The sequence below is a fragment of the Camelus bactrianus genome, chromosome 12 (genome assembly GCF_048773025.1).
Source record: "Camelus bactrianus isolate YW-2024 breed Bactrian camel chromosome 12, ASM4877302v1, whole genome shotgun sequence".
Classification (NCBI taxonomy): domain Eukaryota; kingdom Metazoa; phylum Chordata; class Mammalia; order Artiodactyla; family Camelidae; genus Camelus; species Camelus bactrianus.
The window spans coordinates 64,871,307-64,877,546 of record NC_133550.1 but is presented as its reverse complement, the minus strand read 5'-3'; positions in this window follow the sequence as shown (position 1 = coordinate 64,877,546).

Genomic DNA, 6,240 nt, shown 5'->3' with positions numbered 1-6,240 from the left:
CAATATTTGCCAGTTTCCACGGTGTAAATACTCCCACCATAGCCAACTTCATGCTACCAATGTGATATCTCTGAACTTGAGTTGGGAAGAGAAGTCCACCATCAGCTCTCCCCAGCTGACCTGAGTCAGCTCCAGCACATAACTGGTGGATGAGCCTCCTCTGGGCTCACATCACACCTTGTACAACCCTCCATCAAAGTATGGCTCACAAGGAAATGCTAAAAACAAAAGATGAAAAAACAAAACAAAACAAACAAAAAATCTCTAATGGCCCAACAGAAGGACAGATCGAAAAGCTTAGTTCTAATCCCCACTCAGTGCTTTCTTGGCTGTGTGACCTACAGTAAGTGACCTAGCCTCTCTGAGCCTCAGATTTGTTATCTATAAAGTGAAAAAAATTATATGTTCTTCCTAAGCTTGTATAGAAATTAATTGTAAAAAAATTGTAAAATCCTGTTAAGAAGTTAGAGGGTCAATCAAGGAGTAAGGAAGGACATTCTTGTGTTGAGAACCAGCATGGGGAGAGCAGAGAAGCAGGAGGGAAAGGATGTGTCCTCTTGGTTGGAGTGAACCTGTGAATCTGGAGCTGGAAGGCAGTGGGGAAGTCCAGGAAGGTGGCCTTTGGAGGGCAGTGTAAAGGGGCTGGACCTCATCCTCAGCCCTGGGAGCTTTGGGAAACTCAGAAAGAGAAATTGGATCAGATATCTTAGAAGCAGAGAGGCTAATCAGGAGCTGCCGGTGGTGGGGCACAGAGCTGGCCAGACGAAAGCCCTTTCAGAGGTTGGGGTGGATGCAATATGAGAGGAAGGGGTTGAAGACACGGGTGTTTGTTTTCTTCTCCAGAGAGCAGGTGACAGCTTTGAGTATCTTAATTATCAAGCTCAGGAGGCAAGAAGCTCACTAAGCATCATGGGAAATTCCCTGATCCAGCCAATAGGAGAAGAGCTCTGTCCTAGGGAAGATGATTTGATGCTAGAAACTAATCTATTGCATTTGCCCTGGAGAAAGATTTAACTTCAACTGGGTTTAAAGACCCCTCCTTCCTGGGCCCTCTATGGTCCTCTGCCCATTCTGTTTGTTAAGACTCAAAACCCCTGTGTAATCGAGGACTTTGCTACTCAAAAAGTGGGTATGGGCCCAGCAGCAGCAGCAGCGTCCCTTTGAAATGCAGAGTCATGGGCCCTAGCCCAGACCTGTAGCATCAGAATCTGCGTTTTAATCAGCCCCCCTGGGAATGGTGTGCACGGTGAGGCTTGAGAAGTGCTGGCTTAATGTCAGGCCCTTGTATTTCCATGACCTCAAACATTGTGAGTGCTCAGAAAGGACTGAAGAAGGACTGGCAGCTGGTGAGGGCTGCTGCAGGGGGACAGAAAAGAGAATCGGCAAGACTTGGTGGATGACTGGCTGAGGCGGTGGGAAGAGATGAGGGTCCAAGAGTGTTGATGCTGCCTTTTCAATAGGTTGAGCAGATAGTGGTTCTGAGCACCTGCAGCTCCTTTGTGAGCTGGACAAGAGCTCAGTTTTGGAAGGAGGCCAGGGTGGGATGGATGCCAGGCCACATGTGCATAAGGCACCTGGGCAACGTTCACGGCAAGGGGAGAGGGGCTGGAAAAGGGCCTGGGGACTCCTGTGTGTGGCAAGGGTAGGCTGGAAGGAAGAGTCCACCAGAGATGACCAGTCAGAGGGGCAGGAGGCCAAGGGCACAGAGAGTTCTTGGTCAACTGCCAAGTGCCAGCAGGAGATCAGAGAGGCAGCCTGGAAACCACCCTCTGCATCTGCTGACGGAGCTGCTGCTATCAAGCCATCTCAGTCCCTGGAACTACATGGACCCTGAGGCTCTTCTATCTCATAAACAAAACCTAGAAATTCAATGTTTCTTGAGTATTCTAACCTTGGTTACCAGCTTGAGTAAGTGAATCTCTGTCAGTTTAACCTGCAATTACAGATTTCTAATGGCTGTGTCAGAGAACAAGACCACTGTAATATTTATACTCAAAACTCTTCTAAAACGTCAAGGCCGTGATCATCATTTCCATCCTTGCTTTTATTTCTTCTTAGGGACTTTGCTGTATTTATGGCTTCTCCCCAGAGCTTCACTGATGGAATCTGGATACCCTTTCAGGTCTGTGATAATCTCCCAAGACAAGATGAGGTCACTGCATCTGGATGTTTGACCTTGGTCCTTGGCTAGGACACAGGGCTTGACTACCTCCCCTGGTGCGACACTTGGCTAATTAGCCGTTGCAGACATTCTCTGTGAACGCTCCTTCTTCTGGACAGCTGAGGGAGACCCCCATGCCGCGTACCTGAAGGAGCCTCGTCTACTCCGTGGTTCTGTGCGGCCACCACGAGGCAGCCCTTCTTTTCGGTGGTGCGGTTCCTGCCTCCCCACAGGCCTCCAGCCCAGGGCTCTGAGTTTATTCTCTTCTGATTACACAGATAAAGCAAACATGTCTCTCTAATTAGTTAACACCAATAAAAGAAACAAGATACACAAACCAACACATCCCAACATAATAAGCTCAATAAAAATTCAAACAAGTCATATGACAGTCACCTTTCTTATATTACAACCTTCTTTGAATGCATTATAGTAACATTTCTCTTCTGAGTATCATTACAGCCCTGGCCTTTTCCACAGTGAATTTATTCAAATAAACTATAATTATTTCCACTAATACTTTTTGATGCTTGTATTATTACAAGTTGGCTGGCATTGGAGAAGACTTTTGATTGTTCCATGGTCTCTCCCCTGCTTCCCTAATATTTCTGGGGGCAGCCTTAATTCCTGGCCACAACAGGGCATTCTGGATCATTCAAATTTTCTTTTCCAAAGAATACTGTTTTTTCTTAGGGGAAGAGGTCTTAGAAACCAGCATCTGGACAGTAGGGTGCTCCTGAGACTTGGGGTAGCAGGCCAGGGCTACCGTTGCTTTTAGGTCACTCTTGCCAGAAACAAAGCTGGAAATACCTATTTTTAAGTCTTAAGTTTACAATTAATTCTTTAAGTCTATGATTTTGTTAACAAAAGTTAACAATACTGTTGTCATCAATCCTATATTGATGGGATTTGGCCACAAGCAGGTCACCATGACACTGGCGAGAGCTTCCATCCTTGGTAAGGGACAGGGACCAGATGAGAACAGGCAAGAGGGACTAGGAAGGGAAGGATCAGAAACAGCCAAGTGGAGGGGACTCTTGACAAATGTGGTTGAAGGCTGGAGAGAATTGGAGGTAGTAATGGGATAAAAGGAAGGGCTTTGTTTTCCTTTCTTTTCCTTTTTAATTAAAATAGGAGAGGCTCCAGCTTTCTTATGGGTGGAGCAGAAAGTGCCTGTAGTGAAAGGTTGTATCAGTTAGGATTCTCTACATACTGGAAAAAGAATCCAGCTTATCTGGTTAAAGCAAACTGTATAAGGAGAAGTTGAAGGGCCAATCAGATCAGGCCCACATTGGCCCCAGGGATGTCAAGTTCCCCCAGATATGTCCCAGGGCTCGGCTTCCCTGGTGGTGGGCTCTATTCTGAGATAGGCTCTCCCCTTGTGTGGTAGTGGGACACCATAAGGCTCTAGTCTGCGTGCTCCCCACTCCTCGCCCAGAAGAAGGAGAGTACACCAGACCCCACACAGAAGAAGGAAGACACCTTCTTCCCCCAGACTTCAACAAAAGCCCCAGGATGGCCAGGCTGTGCTTCCTGGGCAGCACTTTACAGATGGGTAAACTGAGGCCAGTGCAGGGCAGGCCTGTGGGCTCTTCCATCCTTGTCATCCCCTCCCCTGCAGCTCCTCCAGATTAGACAGGATTTGGCCTCAGAGTCCATCCAGGGCTTGGGGTTTGGCAAACTCCAAATTCCAGTCTCTGCCCATCTTAACATGCTCTGTGAGCTTGGGCCAAGTTCCCATCTCAGCCTCAGTTTCCTCATCTGTAAGACGGGGTGATGACAGCAGGCCCTCAGAGGGCTTGTGTGAGGTTAATCAAGCTGCCAGGAGGCAGATTCTTCTGGGAGAGTCAGGAAGCGCTTGTGGGGCTGAGCATAGCCCAAGAGATGGGCTTTCCAGAAGAAAGCCATTGGGTTCTCAGTTCTGGATTGAAAAAAAAAATTCTCTGCATATCCAGGGGCAGGTCTCTGCTAGGTGTTGGCTTGTATTTACTACTTCTCTCTACCGTGTGAATCTCACTTTTTCCCAAGGTGAGGGAGGGAGGTGGCTCAGCCCTTAGATAGGCAATGGATCCCCAGAGATTTAGAACATTGTTTTATTCTCATTTTTACTGTTACCTTCTATTCTAGGCTAGTGATAGTGGTACCCTGTCTAGTGCAGGAATATAAAGTTTCCTTTTAAAATACTTTCATTGGAATGAAAACACCAATATAGAGAAGAAGTATTGTGACTGTTACCAGAGGTGAAAGGTTCATTCATTCCAAACACGTTTGTTGAGTGCCTGGTTACTCTGTTCCAGACACTGTTCCAGGGGAGGACACAGCAGTGAACAGGTTCAGCAGGAACCTCTGTTCCAGGGCAGGGGACTGGCAATAAAATAAATGCACAAGTGAAACATGAAGCACGTCACACGGTGATGCTAGTAAGTGTATGGGGGGAATCGAAGAGGGAAGGCAGTGCAAGACAGGCTTGGAAGAGGCTTCAAAGAGGAAGGTCAAGGAAGCCTCACTGAGAAGCTGACATTGAAGCTTGAACCTGAACGAGGTGAGAGAGTGAGCAGATATGTGGTCAAGGTTTTCCAGGCAGAGGAGTGGCAAGAGCAAAGGTAGTGACTGGGGAAGGGGTGAGAGCCAGCAAGGCCCGTGTGGCTGGGCAGAGTCTGGCCAATGGAGATGGGGTCAGAGTGCAGGGGTGGGGGCTTTTCCTCTGGGTCCAGTGAGGAACCACTGGAGGGAGTGACACGGAGGAGGGAGGTGATCTGGACCTAATTCTACCATCATCCTTCTGGCTGCTGTTTGGACAAGGGGTTGGAGGAGGCAGGAACACCAGTGAGAGGAGGCCTCTGCATTCTGCCTGGGGAGAGGCTGGTAGCTTGGACAAGGGGGTGGGGTGAGAAATGTCAGATTCTGGATGTATTTTCAAGGTGGAGCAGATGGGAATTGCTCTTGGAGTGGATGTGCAGTATGCATATGGCAGGCAGAGAATGGAATCTGGTTTTTGGCCTGAGTACCTAGAAAATGGAGTTTTCGTTAACTGAAATGGGGAAGGTGCAGGAACAACTTTGGAGGAGATGATCAGGATGTTGGATGGAACAAGATAAAAGATGCCCCCAGCACACAGATCTGTGAGTCTAGGGAGAGGTCCAGGCTGCTGGACACATTTGAGTGTCATCAGCTGATAGAAGCCTCCAAAGCCATGTGTCAGGGTGACAGCATTAGGACAAAGAGTATGGAAGGACCAGAAGATCAAGAGCTAAACAGGGGCCATCACAACTTTTAGAAGTTTGGGGTGGGGTAGGGGTGCGCTGCTGCAAAGGAGAATGGGGAGGTCACCAAGGAAGAGGAGGAGAACCAGGCAAGTGTGGTGTCTAAGAAGCCCTGAGAGGAAGATGCTTCAGAGAAGAGGGAGTGGGCAGCAGTGACAAATACTGCTAGAGGGACCAGTAAGACAAGGACGGAGACTCAGGATTGGATCCAGTAACATGGACATCACTAGGGACCCAAAATGACAGATTTGGGGGATTGGTGGGGAGAGGGGCGAGAGCCTGATTAGATGGGTTTTAAAGGAGAAGGAGAGAAGAGAGGCTGCAGGCAGCCTGAAAGAACAACTCTTGGAGGATTTTTGCTGTAAAGAGAAGGGGGAAAGTGAGGCAGCAGTAGCTGGAGAGGATGGAAGGGTCATAAGAGGGTTTTTCCCCCACTCTCTTGTTTTAGTTTTAGGGTAGGAGAGGTAACAGCATGTGAATTGATGGGAATGACTGGGGAGAGGGGAGAGAAGGCAGAATCACTGGGTCAGTGTTGGCTTGAAGGGTGAGATCTTGTGGACAAGTGGAGGGGGCTTCCAGGCCAGCTGGGCCAGTTCAGCCTGGTCCCCAGAGGGAAGGGGAGGTTGGGAGCCATCTCAGGTGGTGGACAGATACGTGGTGGAAGCTAGTGGGCATTTCTTTTTGATTCGTTCATTCAAAGGATAATTATCTGGCATCTATTAAGTGCCAGACTGTTCCTGGGGCTGGGATAAAGTGTTTGCATTTTCCCCAGAAGCCTGGGCTCTGGTCATCAGCTGATGGGTGAGGAGGAAGTGA